The 21213-nt window shown below is 38.7% G+C and overlaps 1 protein-coding gene across 3 annotated transcripts in view; it reads right to left on the bottom strand.

Annotated features, from left to right (window-relative positions):
- Ctnna2 (catenin (cadherin-associated protein), alpha 2) overlaps positions 1 to 21213 on the bottom strand; it is a 1112116-nt gene that overhangs the window by 338916 nt on the left and 751987 nt on the right. The window lies entirely within an intron of this gene.

The raw sequence follows: 21213 nt of genomic DNA, 5'->3' as shown, positions 1-21213 counted from the left end.
TACATATACAAAGGAGGAAAGAATTCTTGTCCATATTAGCCAAATGGAAAAGTGATTATCACAAAGTTAGAAGAAGTTTTGGGTATATGTTACAGCTGAAGTTGAAGCAGGAGGGCAAATGACATACCAAGATAGAACAATTAGGGAATTAATTATGGCTTTGTTTGTACTTCTATTGTCACTGCTAATTATTTGTGGGCTTGAAGTAAGCTCCCTGGTCTTCATTAGTGGCTGTAAGTGAATTTCCAACATCATGTTTTGTTTATTTCTAAGGACTGTATTTTCAGCATAGCTCATATTTTCACAAGATGAAAGCAATACTAATAAAAAAACCCCACTCTCACGGAAGCTAAAAATGCTTTTTTTTTAGCCTATTACTATGGTATTTCCTTACTTCCAACTTTAGCTTCTGTCTGATTGTAGTGTATCAAGCTAACAGGCATTCAATTTTGAAGAAGACTCAGCGGTAAAACTTCTTGGAAGAGGAAGAGTTAGAACAGTTTCTTCCACATACACTTGTAGATCATCACATCTAATTTACATAAAACTCCCTCCTTGGACCCTCCTGCCCTCTGCTCAGTCATTTCTGAGGCAAACAAGCAAATCTAGGGAAGATACCTGGTTTGGAAATCTATTCACATCATTGAAATGCAATTAGTGAAGAATTAACTTGCTCGTGCATATGATCATCCATTTCTCTCTTAAAAAATGAGTAGAAGCTATTGTTCACTGTTAATTTCTTACAGCTCCCCTCAGGCTTACACTCTGAGAGCAATCATGTAAGAGTTATTAGAATCTATGTGGTAGGAGTAGGATAAGATGGAGTGGAGAAAAGAATGCACCGTAGGAAATAAAGGCCTTCAGCAATGCCCTAGCACATACCTGGAAAGGAAACTGAGTTTCTACAAATAATGGAAACAAAAAAGCCAGATGCCATAGTTGTGATTACTGAAACACTACCTATAATTGAGAGGAAGAGAACACACTGCAGGGAGACAGAAAAACACATTCATGGGAAATTCCACACAATCCCACTTCTGTTTTATTATTTGGGGAGGTATTTATGACTCATTTTAACCAGTAACTAAAAATAATCTAATCAAATGTATCCTCATTGAAAGCTTGAACTGAAGAAATGTATAGTTTCACATGTTCTTTTGAAGAAGATACTTTGTGTTGATTTTCCAACCTCTGACTTTCTCTTCCCCCTCATCTCATTTAATTTTTATTAGCACTGTTGGTTAATTTGTAATTTTATTATGTCTGGGCACATTTAGCTGAGCCTTTTGAGGCGATGTTCAAAGGGAAGATTCCACAGGCAAAGGTCTGGTATCTCGGTTTGCAATCCTTTCTAGTGGACATAGAAAACTTTTGAAGGTGTGGCCATAGGGGGTTGGATGGTGGGGTGGGGGGCGGGGAGGATAAAATCTTCTAAGTGTAGAAATAGACAAAATGACAAGAAGACTACAGTTGCCATCTGCTGGAGGATGGGAAGAATGACATTTGACATTATTTGCAACAGGCAAAACTCATCTCATTAGTCAAAACAATAAATCCCCATGCACTGTCCACTACCAATCCAAGGACTTTTTTTAAAAAAGAAAATTGCAAAGGCATGTTATTATTTCAGCATGGCAGCTTTTGAATGATGTAGAACAAGTATGGGGGAAGTGGAACAATAGCATCCTAACTGCCGAAAATGCATCCTATATACTTTTAGAAGGGGATTAGGAATATTGCTTTCTATCCTTTCAAATGTCAGCATGTCGTTTCATCATGTATTTCTCATTTTCACCACTGTGAAATTGACAATGATGTTAGGGTTTCTTCTATGAGTGTGCCTAGTCATTGCATCCAGATTTTCTTAATACTTGTGCAATAAGCAAATGGCTGAAGCTCACTTACGCTCCAAATAAAGAGCACTAGAATGAGGGTCAGATGAGTCTATTCATCATCTCAGTTTGTCTACCATCAAGCAATGTAAATCATAAGACAATCACTTTATGAATATGGGTGTTGGTATTTTAGGGTATAAAATTATAAAAAATGCTATTGAGAATGGGTTGCACACTCTAAATGATCCTTTAGATCCTTTTTACTTCTGCAATTCTGAGAATATATAAGCATTTCAAACTCAGATAGAATATAACATGAATATTCAAGCTCTATTCCCACCATTGCTTCTAGCAATTGCAGCAAAACTATATCTAATGGCCTGACGAATCAGCCATAACCACATTCTTTGCCAATGAAAGGAAAGCTTCGTTCTCGTTTTCATATAGTAGAGAAAGAGCCAGTTGTTTAAACTTGATTCCTTTGATGTTGTTTCTGTTACAGTAAAATACTATCAAAACTCCCTGGTCAGGAAAGATATGAAGTAGGTGTGTGTGTGTGTGTGTGTGTGTGTGTTGTCAGTCCTAGGGCTTGAACTCAGGGCCAGTGCACTGTCCCTGTTTCTTTTGCTCAAGGCTAGCACTCTACCACTTGAGGCACATCACCACCTCTGGCTTTTTTTTTTTTGTCAGTTGTGGGGCTAGAACTCTGGGCTTGGGTGCTGTCCCTGTGCTCTTCAGCTCAAGGTGAGCACTCTACCGCTTGAGCTACAGCACCATTTCCAGTTTTCTGGTGGTTTATTGGAGGTAAGAGTCTCATGGACATTCCTGCCCAGGCTGGCTTTGAACCTCGATCCTCAGATCTCAGCCTCCTGAGTAGCTAGGATTACAGGCATAAGCCACCGACAGCCGGCTTTGGCTCTTTCTATTTAATGTGGTACTGAGGAATTGAACCCAGGGTTTCATGCATGCTAGGCAAGCACTCTATCACTAAGCCACATTCTAGCCCTGAAGTAGTTTTAAGAATCACAAAATTAGAGCAACTCAATCTCCAAAGTCCAAACATGAAAATTGAGGTTAAGGGAGTTAGCTATATATGAATGCTTGGTGTTAGGCCAAAATGTTTTTATTTTTCCTTATTTGAAACAAACCCAAACTGAATATCAGTTAGGTATACCTCTACAGTTTTCAAGTCAGCTATCCTCACTCTCTAATCAACTCTCATCCCTTCTAGCCTAGAATGAACTTCTCTCCTCTTCAAACACTAGTGACTGATGGTAGAAAACCTCACTTGACAAGTGATATAGATAGCCTTTCATTCATTTATTTAGTTAACATATATTTAATGAAAGTATTTTTGATATCTTGCATTCTTCTCTTTGGAACAGAAGAATTTAGAACCTTGTTCTCATGAAACATATTTTAGTAGGAGAAGGTGTGTTTATATACATATATATATATATATACACATATATACATAAATATGTATATATGTCTCCATACATATCTATATATATATATGCACACAGAGGCAGAGAAAGAGAGGAAATGCCAGAGCATTAAAAGATCTAGTATAATCAGAATCTGATGCCTTCTTTGGATTGGTGATCAGGGGAAGTAACCTTTAAATTGAAACTTTACTTTTGTACAAAGAGATGGCTATGAAAGATGAGAGGAAGTGTATTCTAACAAGAACAGATAGACACCAAGTAGAGAGATCAAAGAAAGAAGTAGGTTGTAATAAAAAACTGATAAGGGAGATAGAAATGGCAGGATGAGAGGCCTGAGGTGGTCAAGGTCCAGATGATGTGGAATTTCAAGGTCTTGATGACAGAGGAGTTTCAAACACAATTCAAGCAAAGAATTTAGTTCTTTCACCATGTAAGCCAGTCTACTTGCATCTTTAGGAGCTAATATCTTAATCCTTTGTTGTTGTTGCTTCAGTTTTTAATAATTTTCAGGTTACCCAAAGTTTTGTACATAAAAGACTTTTAAATAAACACTTTGGATTGTCTAGCTAATTGGCTACTACAAGAAATCTTTACATTAATATCTTAAGTAGGGTCGTAACGCTGATAGCCAGAAGTCTTGTTGATTGAAGTCTTGGTACTGAAGCTTGTCTGATGACAACACTTGAGACTCAAGTGGAGACTAGTGATAATACCTTAGCTGCCAGGAAAACCCAGGGGGGAAGGGGTGGAGAGCCCATGTGACAACCTCACAGCAAAGCAAATCAGGTAACACCAGAAAGTGGGTCTCAGTCTTGGAACTCATATGCCTCCTGGTTTTACTTGAAACTTTGGAACAGGTAAATCTGTAATGATTCTCAGTATTCATGCTCAAAGAGAATATCTGTGTTGTACTAGCATCTCAAATAATCAAGCAGGATTAACTGAAAGAAATTATTTGGAATTTTCTCTCCTGATGCAAGCTCCTGTTTTATATGCTTTTCTTTTCTTCTGATTGGAGGGTGATCTTTAATTACAGCTTGAAGGGATAGCTGTACCATAAAGATGCTGCTAAACATTATGAAAAGTCTTAATGTTAACAGAGAGTAATCTGACTTACTTTTTCATCCTGAGGAAAAGCAAATCCCATGAAATTGACAAAGAGCTGGGGGAGGGAATCACCTTCTTTTTATCAGGGTTTGGAGGTCCTCTAAGGTATGCCAGAAGGAACATGACAGATGCCAGGACCTATGCAATCCTACTACATATTTGTGGTGCTAAATAATAGATAGAGATTCACTAAGAGAGCAAGAATTTGAGACAGAGCAGAAAAACAAAAATAGAACAGATGAAATAAAGCTACAGATAAAGAGACAAAAAGAGAGGAGATTTATGTAATAATTCCCACTTCTGGATGTATGTCAAAATCACCTAGAGGTTCTGTTTGAGAATTCAGATTCCCTGGTCTGTTTGCAGCTCTGCTGTATTATAAAATTGGTGTGCATGTCCAGAAACAAACAAGTTGAAAATAGAAAAGCTCTCTCTCTGGGCGATGGTTTGACAGATATTAGAACTATTGAGCTACCTAAGAGGACAGACATAATCAGTGACTAAAGTTAAGACTGCTAACAGTAAAGTTAACACTGCATACCGGTGGCTGATGCCTATTATCCAAGCTACGCAGGGGGGTGAGATTTGACAGTCACCTTTCTATGACAGGAAAGTCCCTGAGATTCTTATCTCCAGGTAAGTACCCAAAAGGCAGAAGTGGAGCTGTGGCTTAAGAGTTAGAGCACCAGCCTTGAGAGAGAAAAATCTGAAGGACAGCACCAAAGCCCTGAATTCAAGCTTAAGTATCTCTCCCCCCCCCCAGGAATTTTCTGATTAAAAGTGTTCCTCCTGGTTCCTATGTCAACATTACTCAGACATCACTGGCTCCTGAAAAGATGAGGATGGCCTACAAAGTGAATACTTCACAAAGTAGCAATCTCCTTTGCCATTGGCACGGGGCAGGAAATGGGACTACTGTAGTCTCTTGGCTTGCAGGTGGATTTGGTTGGTTTTGGAGTTTAGCTCCTGACTGGCAATGAGTGTAATTAAAAGAATCTCTCCTATGCTAGGGAGCCGCGATTCCACAAGGCAATCCTGGGGCCATCTCCCAGAGGCGCGCATTTCCCATCGTCATGGCAACGTTGGCATCCCCTAAGCAGCGCGTCTGCGCCTGGGCCAGGCTGGCGCGTGGGCCCCTCGGCCCCAGTCGCCTCCCACTGTCCGAGAGCTGCGGGTGGGCGTCCGGAGGCGGCAGCCCGCCGAGTTAGGGTGTGCAGCCGCCCAGGAAAGGGAACAATTGCCTTGCTGGATTAAGCCTATGTGGGCCCTTGTGTGTTGCTATGACGACAACGAATAGGTTCGCTAGTTTGGGGGGGAAGTTGCACCAGTCAGAGTGTGAGCTTCAGAAAGCACAATCTCTCCGAGTCCAAACCCACTCGTAGACCCATTCATAAGATTTCAGGCCATCTGAAGAGGGGCTGACAGGCCACTGGACATTTTACTGACAGTGATCTACACTGAGTTTGGGTTACTCCAACTGCCAAAAGCCTAGCAGGTGATTGAAAAGAAAGACAATTCAAGTTGCTTATCAGATGCTAATTACTTTTCTTGTTAGAAAGAAAAAAGGTGGTTCTGTGCAGTTTTACTTGCTAGGAGCCTCTCGAACCTCATCTTTAAAATATGCACCTTCCCTTAAAGTCATGTTCTGTTTTGTGGTTGTTTCTTTAACAAGAAAAAATAGCAGCTCTTCTGAAGCCGACATACTTAAAAAATAATAATAATATACAGAGCACCTTCAGAGGGGCTATAGTTTTTCTTGAGAGTATAGATTACCTTCCATGCCAGAGCTGGCCTTGCAAAACATGCTTGAAGAAATAAGGTATTGATTAAATACAGTCACAATAAAGACTAAACTCACATTAATATTTCCCAGCACTGGTGATAACAGCATTTTATCACCCTCCAGAACCTTCTAGTGCATATATAACACATTCACAGAAGCTAAATCTTGCCACAATCAACTGTACTTAGAACAAATAGCTTTCTGATGTATTAGAAAACACAAATGTTTCTCCAATCCTGGGGACCAAACCCAGTGCCTTCACATGTCAGGAAGTGCTACACTGCTGAGCCCTTTCCTCAGCCCAGAAAACACAAAATTTTAAAAGCCCATCAATTTAAACTTAAAACAGACAAAAAGGATTAATTACACAATTATCTTTAGTTGTAGTTCATTTGCATAAATTGTACCAATTCATTTTATATCAAAAAGTCTTTTTAAATGTGCTGTTTAATAAGGAAATAATATACTAAAGAAAATCACTGGTTCTAGCACACTTTCTCATGCCATCTGTATGTGAATTTCCCCACCATTGTACTTTGCTCAATAAATACTGCCATAAGCAAATTTTTTCCTACCAGTCCAACTTAGTCTAAGACTTCCTGTCCGCCCACAAGTCATACCAGGAGAGTCAAATACCTATTTTCTGTTAGTGTCAGTTCTCTCTGATTGAAATTCCCAAACTCTCCCAATTAAATCTCCAAACTTTCTTCAGCTTCCTTTAGGTTCCTAGGAGGGCTTCCTATTCAACACCCTTTATTTATTTGGTACTTCATCAAGTTTTTCCCTTTTGTATATTATAAATTTGATAATTTCTCTTATATTGTTTTTTCTAGGCATTTTGCATATGTGCATATCAGAGGACTATCATGTCAAAATCACCTTTATATCCATATATCCAATACATTAAATAAACAATCTCAATGCATATTTTAATGAATGGAAAAGTGAATAAATATGGATGGTAATACATTCTGATGCAGTCTTTTGATTAGGGTAATTTCTAGGGTCATTCTTCCCCTTTGTTCATCTCAAAGCCATCAACTCTTTAATAAACATAAATGGTAATATGGTTTGGACCCCCATACAAATATACTTTAAAATACCCAGATTTTTGAAGGACGATCCAAGTCATCTAAATATGAACCATATATTATATGATATTAAGGAATTATTAGTAATTCCCCCAAAGTGTGATAACAGAAAATCGATCATTAGATTGTTGTTTCTTTGTTTTTGTTTTTGTTTTTTGCCTGGTCTTGGGGCTTGAACTGAGAGCTTGGGCACTGTGCCTGAGCTCTTTCACTCAAAGCTAGTGCTCTACCACTGGAGTCATAGCTCTACTTCCCATTTTTTGGGTAGCTAATTGGAAATGCATCTCAACGGACGTTCCTGCTTGGCTGGCTTCGAACTGTGATCCACAGATCTCAGCCTCCTGAATAGCTAGGAGTACAGGAATGAGCCACCAAGCTCTGTGGTTATTTTAAAAAGTCGTTTCAAAGACTTTCATAAAACATCATGAAATCTGTGAGTTAATTTAAAACATTCAAAAGTGATGATGTAAAATGGGAGATGTTAATAAGGTCAAGTATCTTTATACCACACTGAATATTGAATAAGAAATGAAATTAGGAGCTATTCCTCCACATGAGAATCATCCACAGGTGATTTTGAATGTTCTGTTTCTCACTCAACCATCCTGTGAATTAAGTGGTGATTATCTTATTTTCCTGAAAAAAGGAAATATGAGACACACTTGAGTGAGGCTCAAGGGCTGCTGGATCAAAAAAGAAACATGAAATTTTAATACTTTTTTTTAAATCTAGAAGCCACTTTGTTGAGAAATGTATGTTTACTTTTTCTTTTTTTGTAGTATTTACAAAAGCAAACCAATAAAATATTTCACACTGTAGAATACAATGTTAAAGCTGACAGTGCACTGTCATCTTAGGTTTAATTTCTTGAAAGTTGTGCTCTAGGGCAGGAACCACAAATCCCCTTGTATAGATGAAGAGACAGGTACTGATAGAAAACAGGTACTAATAGAAAGCAAAGCATTGTTTTGCTTAACAATACTGAATGAAAGAAAAATAATCAGTCACTCAATGTCAAAATCAGGGCAAAATGATTCTATAGCTTCTGATTGTTATTTTTTAACAGGCAATTCCTGTCTTAACTGTTCTCAAAATACCTGGATGAAAATTTTGCTTCATTTCCTACAAGCAGGCCACAAGGTAGCATGCTCACTGCTTCAGAAGGGCCCCAGCCAATGGCTGCTAACCTCTTTAGAGAGAACATCAAACATTTTGGGAGAACTTCTGAGTACATCTCCCTTTAACCTTCCTGACATCACTGAAGTTAGGTGTGTAGTAAATGCATCTTATTTATAAAGCAGGGATTTTTATGGCTGTACAGGGATGCTATACTATGAAATCAGAGTGGAAAGTGGAGCCCTGGAATTGAAGAACTAGATAACAGTCTCACCAAAGTCACTTGGAATTGCTTTACCCTTTCACACATTTTCAGTTTTGATGGAGCAAAACCATCAAAAAGGCAAAGCCATCAAAACAAACAATACTTGGCTTCATCACTAGGATTGAATAATTTCCTGAATGGTATACTTGGATCTCAGAATGAGTCCTAAAGCCTTTGTAATGTTCATAACAACTATGGGAGAGCTGTACTATTCACTACATTCAGTAAGAAAACAAACCATGGTTGAGTCTGAAGACATGTGGCCAGTTTGGCAATATTCCATTCTCATTTTGTTAAACAATTATTTAGTTGTTCAAAACAAAGCTCACAACCACAACAGTTCAAAACCTGGCTGTATCCTTTGGGCCCTTGTTAGAAATTTATATTATAAACAAGTAGCTGAATCCTACTAAACAACATTTAAATCGGTACCTACCTTTTGGACATAAATTAGTAACAATTGTTCAATTATATTGGCAATAAGTACAAGTTATGAGTTGGAATTCTTTTAGATCAGTGTCATTACTAAAATGAGCACTCAACTCTGAACATAGTTAACCTTTCCAAAGGAATAAAAAATGACCAATAAACCTGAACTTCTGTCTGTGATACTATTTGGTAAAGGGTAAGAACCTCCATTGGAAAACAGTTTATAGAGCATAAACATGAACCCCAACCTCATACCTTCCTTTAATAAGCATTCATGAATTTGTAACCAATTACTCATAAGCACCTCTTGGATGATCATTCTGACACTGTCCATATTTAATGTCTGGTGTCAGATGTAGCACTCCAAGAAAAGTAGAAAGAAAGCTCCTATCCGAACTGCCCTGTGGGATAGGGAAAAATCCTTACCTAACCCAGGAAACTGTTTGAAGATCTAGCTTCACAAGAAAGTCCAGTCTGATCTTTTCATAGTTCGTTCTTAAATTTTAATCTATAAGTCAGTACAAATTTCCACTATCGTTAGGAAACCTATCACCACTTAAGTAAATTAAAAATACATCATTGAAGCAAGCCCTCAACATCTTTGTAATTTAGCCTCCACTCCATTTTCCAACTCTTGGTAGGCATTACAAATCCACAAATTTAGGCATCCTTTAATCTAACTCCTACTCTTTCTATTGAAGTTTACCCAGGGGTTCACTGGAAAGTGGTTAAAGCAGAACCTAAACAAAAGCAAAACAAAACAAAACAAAAACATTCCAACTCTCTGAACACTAGAAATACTATGAGTTTGCTTTTGAGAAATTGTAGCTTAAGAGACATGAAAAATTTGGAAGGGGGTGGTGATATGCAGAAACATCTGGAGAATAGTTTAAAACAATATTTAACAGATGACTTAATTTTTATGTGGATAATCATTCAGTGGTGGTAGAGAACCACACAGCCTTCTAAGTGGAGGTTTCTAGTATTTCATATCCCTTAAAACTCAGTACAGTTAATGAAACAGAGTAAGCACCCTCTATATGACTGTTGAATGGACAGATGCATCATGGACATAGGGTTTATGCATGGATGGGTGAAGGGTCTGGGATGAGAATGGAAGACACGATGAAGTTGGTGGCTTTTATTAGCTGTTAAGAATCACGGGAATGATGAAGAAAACTAAAATAAACATTATGGGCTTTTGAGAAAAGCAACCTGTTTGAAGCATAAAACACTAGGAAGTAGCAGGTGATATATTTGGACAGTGACATTCAACATCAAGAATCTGAACATCACCTATCCCCATGAATCCAGTGGGTTATGTTTAGATTGTGTTGTAAGGGCTAGGAAAGTCTGAGAAACTTGTTAATGAATCTAGACTCCCACATATGAAATGAGACTTCTGAATGTGTGTGGCTGTTCTATTCTATTCTGTTCTTGTTTCTACACAAACAGCAACAGATGGTAGAAGGGGCCTAGAGGAGTGGGAATTCAGGAGGGAAGTCTGAATTGCCCCAGCTCCTTTCTTACTGGATGAACCTTACAGAAAAGGAAAATTGTAGAAGAGTGCAGTTTGGCTTCTAGAGTTAACAGGCTGATTTGTATCCTGCATTCTTAGTTGTTCCACAAAGAAGTCTAAGGAATGTAGAAAAATCATTTTATAGTATCAATGCCATTTGTGTTAAGTGGCCTTGGATTCAATGACTTAATTTCCTCATGTACATTGAGAACATGGTATGTTTGGGGAATGAAAGGAATTTACCAAAGTGCTTTAATTTAATCACCTCATAAAGTACTTTGGTGGCAGTGATGAGGATGCTGGTACATATTTATGAAGATTTATAAAAAGGTACATTGATTCTTTAAGGAAGCATACCTTCTGTTCAAAATCCTTTTCATCTCATTCACTCCAATACCTAGCCACCTCACAGCTTGTTGAACATAGCCTCTTTGGGCCTTAGGGCCTTGGCTCATGCTGTTCCCTTGCTGGGATTTCACATCTCATAGAGCTTTAAAGGGCTGTGTGTTACTCTGATCAGTCAAGTCTTAACTCAGGTATCACTGTCTTGGGGAAAGTGTGCCTAACTTTATATCAAACAGGTTCCTTTCCTTAGTTTCTTTCTTCTACTTTATTGGCTTTTGCTTTTTAACTTTCCAATTTGAACAGTACCTAAATCATCTGATTACTTAGTCCTACTCTCTGTGTTATCTTCAGACCAAGAATATGCCTGTATGCATTAAGCACTCAATAGATATTTGTTAACCATTGATTGGCTGACTAGTTGGTTGACAAGAACAGGATCTCAGAGGATATGCAATAAAAATAGCATTAAAGAAGTCATGTGCCAAGAAAAGACTATCCCAAGCAAACTTCACTCATATAACATTGGCTTTAACAGAAAATTTTATTCTCCCTTTCTCTATTTCCTTATCCTTTTTCATTTCTTTTCAGCCTTCAGGTAAAAGGCAAACCAAGAGTGGCAAGCTGTAACCAAATACCTTCAGTTAAAAGAACATCAGAAGTTAAGAAAAGCTACAAGTCTTTTAGATTCCCTCATGTACACTCAGTCAAGTGAAATAAACTTGTGTTGTTAAAAGCTGTGCCTCTCTTTCATACATTTTCCCCTTACTTCTGGAATAGGAAATGATGAGAAGCCACTGAATTGCAGGATGTGTGTTTCTTACAGGTTAAGACACTTTGCCTGCACATGCTAAATGCTTAATGCATTCTGCTGGTCTTACTGCTTTTTGAAAAATCTTAGAGTACCAGGGGACTTGCACATGTTCTAGAGATATTTAAGTTGTGAATTAAACATTGTAAAGTCCATCTTTAAAACTTCAGAAAATCAAGGTCCAATGAAACAATAGGTCAGGAATATAAATGGCAGATTTAAGCATGTGCCTCCTGTTTGGATTTCTTTAAAATGTGCTAACATCTAAACAGTGCTTCTTAGTTGAATACAATATTTTTTAATATTTATGTACTGTAATTTTAATTTTAAATTTCTATTTTTATAGGCAAAGGACAATTGAGCAGGAAAATGCTATCCCCTCTCCCTCTCCAGCTATTCATGCTGTGAAGCAACCTGTTTTACTGTTTAAACCTGTGCTTGTTCTGTTTCAATTGTGCAGAAGGAAGCAGTTTTGGCACCTTTAAAAAATCAAAGATCTATCACTCAACAGGAGAACACAGCAACTCCTGGAAAGGGAATTATGAAGAATAGCAAAAAGCTACAGTACTTCTAAAATCATACCAGGTTTATGAATCACCTGGGGATCTTGTAAAAATTGGGGATTCTGATTCCATATCCCTCGAGTGGGCCTGGGATTCTGCATTTCTAAGAAGCTGTCAGGTCAACACCAATCAATAAGCAATATGCAACTGCTTATATCATATGTGTGAAGCCATTCAGGAGCATCTCGTGTCTGCCTAATTCTTCAGTGGACAGCAAACACCTGAGAGAGCACAGTTGCCCTCAACTGATTGCCTGTGAAGATACTGGAGACAACGCAAAAACATGAAATAAATTAAGTAATTGCTTTTAAGACCATATTTTGGGGTACTATTGCTATTTGTTGTTTTTACGTAACATGTAGAGTGGAAACAGTATGATCTTTGTCTTTCATTTCTTTTCTTGTCTTCAGTCTACATTGTCTGCTTGTACTCTCATAGAGTAGAAATTGTTATAAGCACTCATTGTAATGACATTTGGGCAATTTCCAATTTGTAAATATGTTTATTGTTCTTTTATCTTACTATCTTGAAAATATCTGCTTATAGGATAGCTCACCTGATGAAATCCCACAGCTTTATAAATGACAACATTTTATGTTGAGGCAGAAGTCTCAGAAGTTCTTTTCACTGTGCAACTAGATGGCTTAAGTTCTTCTTCTAAAATGCAAGCAGGGAATTGTCTTTTGAAGGACATGATCTCCAGCCATCACCTTGTTTCATATCTGAGACTGTAACATAAGGTCTATCCCCAAAGGAATAATATTATGCTAACACAAGATGCCAATGACAACCTTTCTTGGGGAAAGATACAATCAGTGTCAGACTGGAATTGACACTAAGTCCTTCAACTACACATTTGTTTTTGGGGTTTACTTGATGTGAGGCATCTCTCTCTGTGTTGGTGAGCCTGATAATCTAGTTGTACACTCCAAACCTCACCTAACAATTTCATCCATAGCTTTTTTGGTTCTCACAGTGACATGAAATGTATATTAATGACAGTCCTGTAGTCATGTCTATATGTTAACAGCTTCTTGCTGTGGACTGTGCTAGTGTTTCTCAGTGTAATAAAATATCTCTTCTATTGAAGTAATCTACCTCCTATTCTTCAATGTTGAGAATCATCACTTTAGAAATGAACTTGCAGTTACTTCAGGCATTCCACAACTTAAACACAGGTTGCAGATTTATTTTTACAGTCTCTATTGTCTAGCTTCTTTCTATGTCCACTAGATTTTGAGAGCTTATAATTCTATATCAGCCATATTTAATCTTTGCTTCTATGCATTTGTACCTAATATCATCACTATACCTACCATGACCATTCCAGAAAATCCCTCATCTGTCTGTCCATCTATAATATCCACCAAGATATTAGCTGTAAATATTAAAATTTGTCTTTATATCTTACTCTTCATTGGCTCTTTTTTACCCTTAACTAACTCATCTCATTAAAATCACCTTAAGTTATTTCTCAGAAGGTACTGCAGAACTGTAATTGCACCTGGCCTGCCCTGTCTATCTTCAGTGTTAATCTATTCAGCTCCAGACAACACCAGATGGAGTAGCCTCCCAACTGCTTTACTTGTTTCCAGTGTCCTTTTTCTTGCCTTTCATGCTCAAGATCATCATCAAAATTATGTTTCTCAACCTACATTTTGGAAATCATATGCCAGACTCTAAATTAACACTCTAAACTCTGTCTTCTTACCTTCTTCTCCTTCATATCTATCTCTATACTTTCTATGAATCTCAGAAAACTCTCAGTGGAGTGGCCTTCTCTATCTGCCCATGTAGTTAACACTTCATTTCTCCCCAGCTTCTCTGTCTGTCCTTGATCAATTGGCTAGATAAATCTCTAACTACATCTCTTGGTTATGTCTCTTCCATAACTTGAAATAGTGCTTTGTTCCTCACCAGTTCCACGCTAGACCTGTGAGCACTGAAGGTGAGGACCACATTTTATCTAGCTCTGCGTCTCATCAGCTGAACCTCCGTTTGACCTAAAACAAACTAATGGCAACAAATAAGTGCAACAACAAACATGCATAATAAATAATTAAAAGGAAATCTTGAGGTGCCTGTGGGAGATTAAGTAGTAGCTCCCGAGAAGGGGAGATAATCTGAATGAAGTGGTAAATGCATACAAGAGGGCAGGCTAATTTCCCACAGAAGACTCCTCAGACTCCTTCAGGGGATGATACTAAACAGATTTGCATAAGGAAGCCACATATAGGAGGCATTCATCTGGATGATTTAAAAAACTTGGGTCTTTCTGAGTTAATATAATACATAACCCAATTAAGGGGGTAATGCTATAAAAAGTTAGGTTTATTATGATTGTGATCATGTCTTCTATATCTTGGTGAATAGAACAGTGTTTTTTTTAACACTTCACAAATATATTTGAATACTCTGACCTTCCCAGAACATGTTAAGTAGCATTGGACTGATCCATTCTCAGATATGAAGGCCTGTGTGAAAATAATTGGCTTGCTCTATTACCTAACAGAAGAAGGAATTAAATGCTCATAAGCAATCAGAAGGAAATTTGAAGGTCCCAGAGGCCAATAACCATTCTGAAGTGAGAATTGCTTCTGTAGGACTGAGTGAAAAAAATGGCTACTAGAGAAAAGGAGAGTGCCAAGCTAGAAGAGCATACAGCCAGGATGTCTTAGTGTCCTGGCTACTTGCAGAGGGAACCAAAAGGTGTTTCAATGTATGAGGTGCTAGGGTTGTTCAGAAAGCAGCAATGAGGCTGTTGAAAGCGAGACATGTTCACTGTTTCAGGGCAATCTACTATACTTTGAAAGTCTGTTAAAGTCCCTTACCCCTCAAGAAAAATTTCATTTCTAGAAAGTGAGAAGACACAGTTGTACAAGTTAGCAAAGGTATATGCCTATGAGGAGGATATTCACCATAGCCTATTTTATAATGTCTGAAGAATAATAGCAATGGAATTACCAAAATTTCATATTCTTTCTGGGTAGTTCGATTTTAGCTGATTTAATTTTAATTTAACATTTTATTATTCAACTGTATTTTTTTCTGTAAGAAAACTATGTATGAGAAACATATACTAGCGATAGAAGCACTTTAAGAAAACAGAAGGTTTGGTAATGTTACAGGTTTTGTGACCTGTAATATGCAATACAAATAAGATGCAATAACAAACCCTGAATCCATATCCCCTCACCTGTCTGTGCTCCTAAGCCTTCCATAACTGTACACATGAAGGAACAATATGCTGTGCTTCCCTGAAAGACCCAAAGCAATGCCTGCTTTGGGAGCTTGAAGCCAACATCATATGCTGGATATCCGAACACCATCAATGCCTAAAGATATCAGGAAAAGTAGCCGCTGGAAGATGCTCAAAGCTCACACCTATGAAGGCACTATACCTTCTGCTGTACTGATTATAAAGCCAGACTTCATAAAGCTCCCCTTAAGGGTTAGAGACTGACAGACTGGGCTTACATTCTGCTTTTAGTATCAAATAGGAACTAAAGAAGACATGACTTCTCTCATTGAGTTCAGGCTCACAATCTGCAAAAAGATATGGCTTAATTAAAAGGGTGCAACTAAAATTCAAGGGGCTTCTAATAGGAAGTCTTAATTAAAGTGCTCAGGAAAAAGGTAGATGTAACTAAAATGTAATTAACAAGGGCAAAGCCTCCTGACCTAAGCAGAAACCCTTCAGAGAAACTTTCCTCTCAAGATTAACAGAAAAGAAGGAAACTACTTTGATAGAAAAGGCTATTTTTCTCATAATTTCCATCAACTATAGTTTCACAATTAAAAACCTAGGTAATCAAAAAAAAATCTGGGTAATCAACAATGTCTTAGTTTCTATTTCAGATTAAAAATCATCAGTTCTATAATACAATGCTTCTCAAATTTTAATGAATGGTCTATGGCTTCTGGGTTAAATGCAGGTTTGATTTCATGAGGCTTAAGAGAGGTCTAGGATCCTACATTTCTAACAAAAGTTGAGGATGCTGGTCCTCAGCCTTTATTTTTTAGTCAAGATCTTCAAGTACATGATCTCATTTAATCACCCTAAATAGCTGTTAAGATAGTCACACTTGGAACCCTTTCTATAGACTCATAATTATTAAAATGGTAATAATCTGGTTTTGGTGATATACAACTATAATCCCAGCACTGGAAAAGCTGAGGCAGGAAAACATATTAACAGCATCTCAACTGGACTTTTTTTGTTTTTCAAAAGTACTGTTGGATGTCAGAGCCCCATGCTTGCAAGGCAAGCCCCTTAATTTTAGCCACATCCCCAGGCCTTTTTGCTTTCTTTCTTTCTAGTTATTTTTGTACAAGGATCACATTTTTGTTTAGGGTGAGTCCTGGATCTTCCTCCTCCTCCCTTTGCCTCTTTCAAATGAGGTCTTACAGATTTATACAATCATGCCCTATTTATTGGTTCATGTGAAGTCTCACTAGCACTTTTGGCTGGCTCTAAACCATAATCCTCCTGATGTCTACCTCCCAAGTAGCTGGGATTATAGGTATGCGCCACCACATCTGGCCACCCAAATGAGCTATTTTTATTCATTACCTCTAATGAAACTTTCAGTTCTAAAATATTGTAGATGAGAAATTATTGCTACACTCTTATACAGCTGAGCAAGACCATGAGACTGTAAAGGTATACAGCTGATAAGAGTTGAGAAGAATGAGGAGTCTGAGGGATCACTTTACATGGAAGAGGAAACTAACGGCAATTAAGGAGTCCTTGATGTAAGAATGTTAAGCCTACATAGAGAAGAAAACAATACTTCAACCTAACTTGCCACAATGAGACCATAAGCCAGTACAGAAAAGACCTGTGAAAGGGGAAAGATAGCAAGATGCTTATATTTCATTGGTTTACTCCTATTGCTTACTTTACTCATTGAATATGGAGGGTACTTTCTTATTTTTGCCTATACCAATGCCTTGTTTCCAAAGGGTCATAACAATTCATCCATCAAATGGCATTCCCTTTTGTGTTTCTCTTAGGTAGATCTTCTGAGAGAAGCCTTAGTCCTATGCTTTAGGCTTTGCCTGCATCCACGAAGGTGCTCTATAAAATGCCAGTGGTTTTGTATGTACTCACTAGAACAGGGTTAATTCTGTCCTTTTAAAACTGTGACTCCTACTCTCCACTAATTCTTCTGTTTCATTTTTAAAGAAAAGCCATGGTTCACTGCTATTGAAAATTAAAGACAAAAGCATAAAGATCAAAGTCCAGTCTGGTGCTAATGACAACAGAACAGTAAAATCATTACTTGAGTTTTTCTTCATTGGTACATTGGCTGCAATGACTAAAGCAAAGTTACTCTTCAGAAATATACATTGGTTTCAGACTTTCTGTACTTGCCTCTCTTCATTCACAATTCTTCTGACCAAAATGAACAAACTGGAGCTGGTCATCAGTTAAGGTGGGATAGGAGTGGTAATGGCATACGAAAATATAATTGTATAAGCCTTCTTCTATGCCCACTCCACACCATGATTTGGAGTGTCAAGAAAAAGTTAACTTGGGCTGGGAAGGTGGCTCAGTGGTAGAGCACTTGCCTTGCATGCATGAGGCCCTGCGTTCGATTCCTCAGCACCACATAAGCAAAAAGAAAAAAACCAGAAGTGGTGCTATAGCTCAAGTGGTAGTGTGCTAGCCTTGAGCTGAAGAGCTGAGGGACAGCGCCCAGGCCCAGAGTTCAGGCCCCATGACCAGACCCCCCCAAAAAAATAAAGAAAAAGTTAACTTTATGATATTGAGGAGAGAAGGAATTAATGTTTCTTCCACCTCCAAGCTACATTCCTAGACTGCAACTAACCAAAGCTGGCTATAAAGGCTAGAGAAAGGAGACCTCCACAAGGTTCAAGCAGTTAATTAGGAGGACCAAACCTCTGGCCAGTACTAGGTGGAGGTGTTCAGAGAGAGAATTTATGGGGGAGAGAGATTCTATAGGGGAACGTGAGGAGAAGGCATGGCTTCAAGGGCACAGAAGTGACCTCAGAGCCTGGAGGACCTCTCACTGTCCAAAGGAGGCATTACTGGGGAGGATGCAGAAGTGACCTCAGAGGATGAGGAAGTGATGTCAGAGCCTGGAGAACCTCCCACTTCCCCCAGGTGCACCAGTTACCTGGGTTACAGGTGCTGGCCACCTGGCACCTATATCTTCCAGGGATGGCCACGTATAGAGAACAAAGGGGAGGGCCATTTTTCCCCAGAGCCACCTAACACTGGCTCCTTGAGCCTCTTTCTTCTACCTTAGTTCTACATTGTCTTCTGACAGTCTAATTTTCACCTTGCTGTTTCTCCCCAAGTTTCTCCCCCCCCCCCATTCGCTGAACCTACATATTCTAGATTTTTTTCTTTCTAACACCAGATTGGAAGAGGCCTGGACTCAATTCCTAAACCCATTTTGGCATGATGCTTTGAGGTAGCATTCTTGATGCCCAATTTCTACAATTGCTGGTTTAACATCTCAACCAGATTGGCCTCACGTTCCATCCCCATACAAACATGAAACACAACAAGGAGGTTGTTAAAGCATGGGAACTATCTTTAATCAACTGTCTAATGCTGAAAGAGAAGACATTTGCTAATAGAAAACTGTGGTTTACTCAGAGGGAAAGACTGATTAAACACACACACAGTAGCTACATTATAAATCTGTGAATCAAACTTATCACAAGATAGGTTAAAACATATGTAAGAACAGGAGGAAAGAGAAAGAACTTTAGGTAAGCTCTTCTCCTGTTTTTTTTTTTCTTTTTTAGTATGTTGGATGCTTAGAAGCATGAAATTAAAAGTGGTGAAAAAACAACCATATCAACTTGCTGCAGTGACTCAAAAGTTGTCGTTTCTCGACTCAACTTTGCTGAAACACTTGATTCATGTTGTTCTTATTTAACCTAATTTGCATTGATTTAATCAGTGCTGGTATGCTTTAAATACATAATAAATTGGGATTCTGCAGCTTAGATGACTTAGAATAGCTAAATTTCAATAAAGCTCATTTCAATCTGTTAATGTATACAGTTCTGCCAAGGGGTTTAAAACTGCAGGAAAGATGTGACTTGCCACATTAGAGGTGAGAAAGGTTTAAAGATAACATACACATGAAATGATTTGAAGGATAATAATGTGAAAAACAATACACACATCTTAATTACAGCTTATAAGCATCTTCTAAGTTTTTAGTAGCATGCTTAAAAGAAAACTCACATATAAATGCAGTGAATTTAATTTTGTTCTCTTTCTTGCCAACACTCAACTCTTTTCTCTGTACTAGCTCTACAAATCAAGTGACATCCAAAGTGGGACCTCTTCTTGCCCATTTGGCAGCCTCTGTCACCGCTTTGCCAAGATGCATACATTAGGAAGATTTTCTTCCTAGCAGCCATAGGGATTGGGTGGCTTGTATTCTCAGTACTTGCTGAATGGCTGGCCACTGTTTACCCCTGCCTGTGTCTGCCCAACTCCCCTTTCTCCACCCTTTACACTTTATAGCTCAATCAGCTCACTGGTTGTCAAGATTGTTTTGGCAAGAGGTAAGACCACTTGATGGAGAAATTGTTTGTCTGCTGTTAAAGTGTTCTGCAGCACCTTAGAAGTGCCAGGACAAAATCCGCAGTTGGCCAATCCAGAGTTAAGTAGGAGACAAGAGTAGGAGGAGGTAACTGTGAAGAATGGCAAAAGAAAACACTACTTTGGAGATGGACAGCAGCAGGCTGGATGACCTTGAATAATCCCCTAAAGTCTCTCAGCCTGTTCTGTCATATGCAAAACAAAGGGCAGCGCTTTTCTAATGTCTCTTCTAGCTTCGAAGACAGCATGAGAGTTCTAGGACATCCAGATTTGTGTTCTTTTCAATTAAGTGATGCATCTCAGAGATGAATAACCAGAGTAGAGCTCAGATGAATGCAAAATGGAATGAATCATGTACCTGTTCATATGACTTTTCCTGAAAAGTCCCACCATTCGTTGGCCTCTCTAATTTGGATGTTAGGGCCAGCCTGGTTACTAGATCAATCCAGTCTACATGTGAGCTCTGGCAGTCCACCCTCATTCCTTTCCAAGGGAGTACCACCATAGATAATGCTTACTTACTTTGATTTCCCTAGCGGTGGAAATGATGGGAATTCAAAGACAGAAGTTAGAGGCACACATTTGCTTCTTCCTGTCATTGTTTGCTTTTGTTTGTTTGTTTGTGTAATATCGTTGTCAAGAAGAAAGACCAGACTCCTGCTCACTTCCTGCAGGTTTGCTCAGCTCTCTTTGAGGATTTTTTTTTTTTTAAACATGATCAACAGGTCCCGGACCGCAGCAATGCAGACCCTTTCCAGGCTACCTCCTTGGAATCCTTGTTCCTTGTAAGGACTCCGATCTAAATGATAGCAAGTGGAAATAATCAGGCGGAAGCATCTCTTCATAGCACGATCTGGTGCAGTTTTGAAGCTGAATTAAGGATGAGTAGATGAAGAGAAGGCTCCTGTGTAGTTTCCACGATCTCTTCACTAAACATGTTCTAGTACATTCTTCCGGGGTGAGGGGCACTGACTGTGAGGGAGCCCAGTAAAGACTATGAACAGCACACTTCACCGTTACCCTCTTCGGGTCATACAGGACCGATCTTCCTCAGCTATGTAGCCCAAAGACACTTATGTGGGTTGGTGGAGCCCCGGCAGCATCTCAGAGATGCAAGTGTCTCTAAACACAGACACAGACATCACGGGGACTGGGATGGGTGGATCTAGAAAGCGAGTCTTCCCTCCCCCACCCCATCCCCAATCTACCATCCTAAAGGGTTGGCTGGCTCGCTGCAGAACTTCATTACCAGTAAGAAGGCGGCGTGGGGGAAGAGGGAGGAAATGTATTTTAGCCAAGCCCCAAATCCT

The sequence above is a fragment of the Dipodomys ordii genome, unplaced genomic scaffold (genome assembly GCF_000151885.1).
Source record: "Dipodomys ordii isolate 6190 unplaced genomic scaffold, Dord_2.0 Scaffold144, whole genome shotgun sequence".
Taxonomy (NCBI): Eukaryota; Metazoa; Chordata; class Mammalia; order Rodentia; family Heteromyidae; genus Dipodomys; species Dipodomys ordii.
The sequence above is the reverse complement of the archived record's forward strand: the minus strand, read 5'-3'. Positions and strand labels throughout refer to the sequence as shown.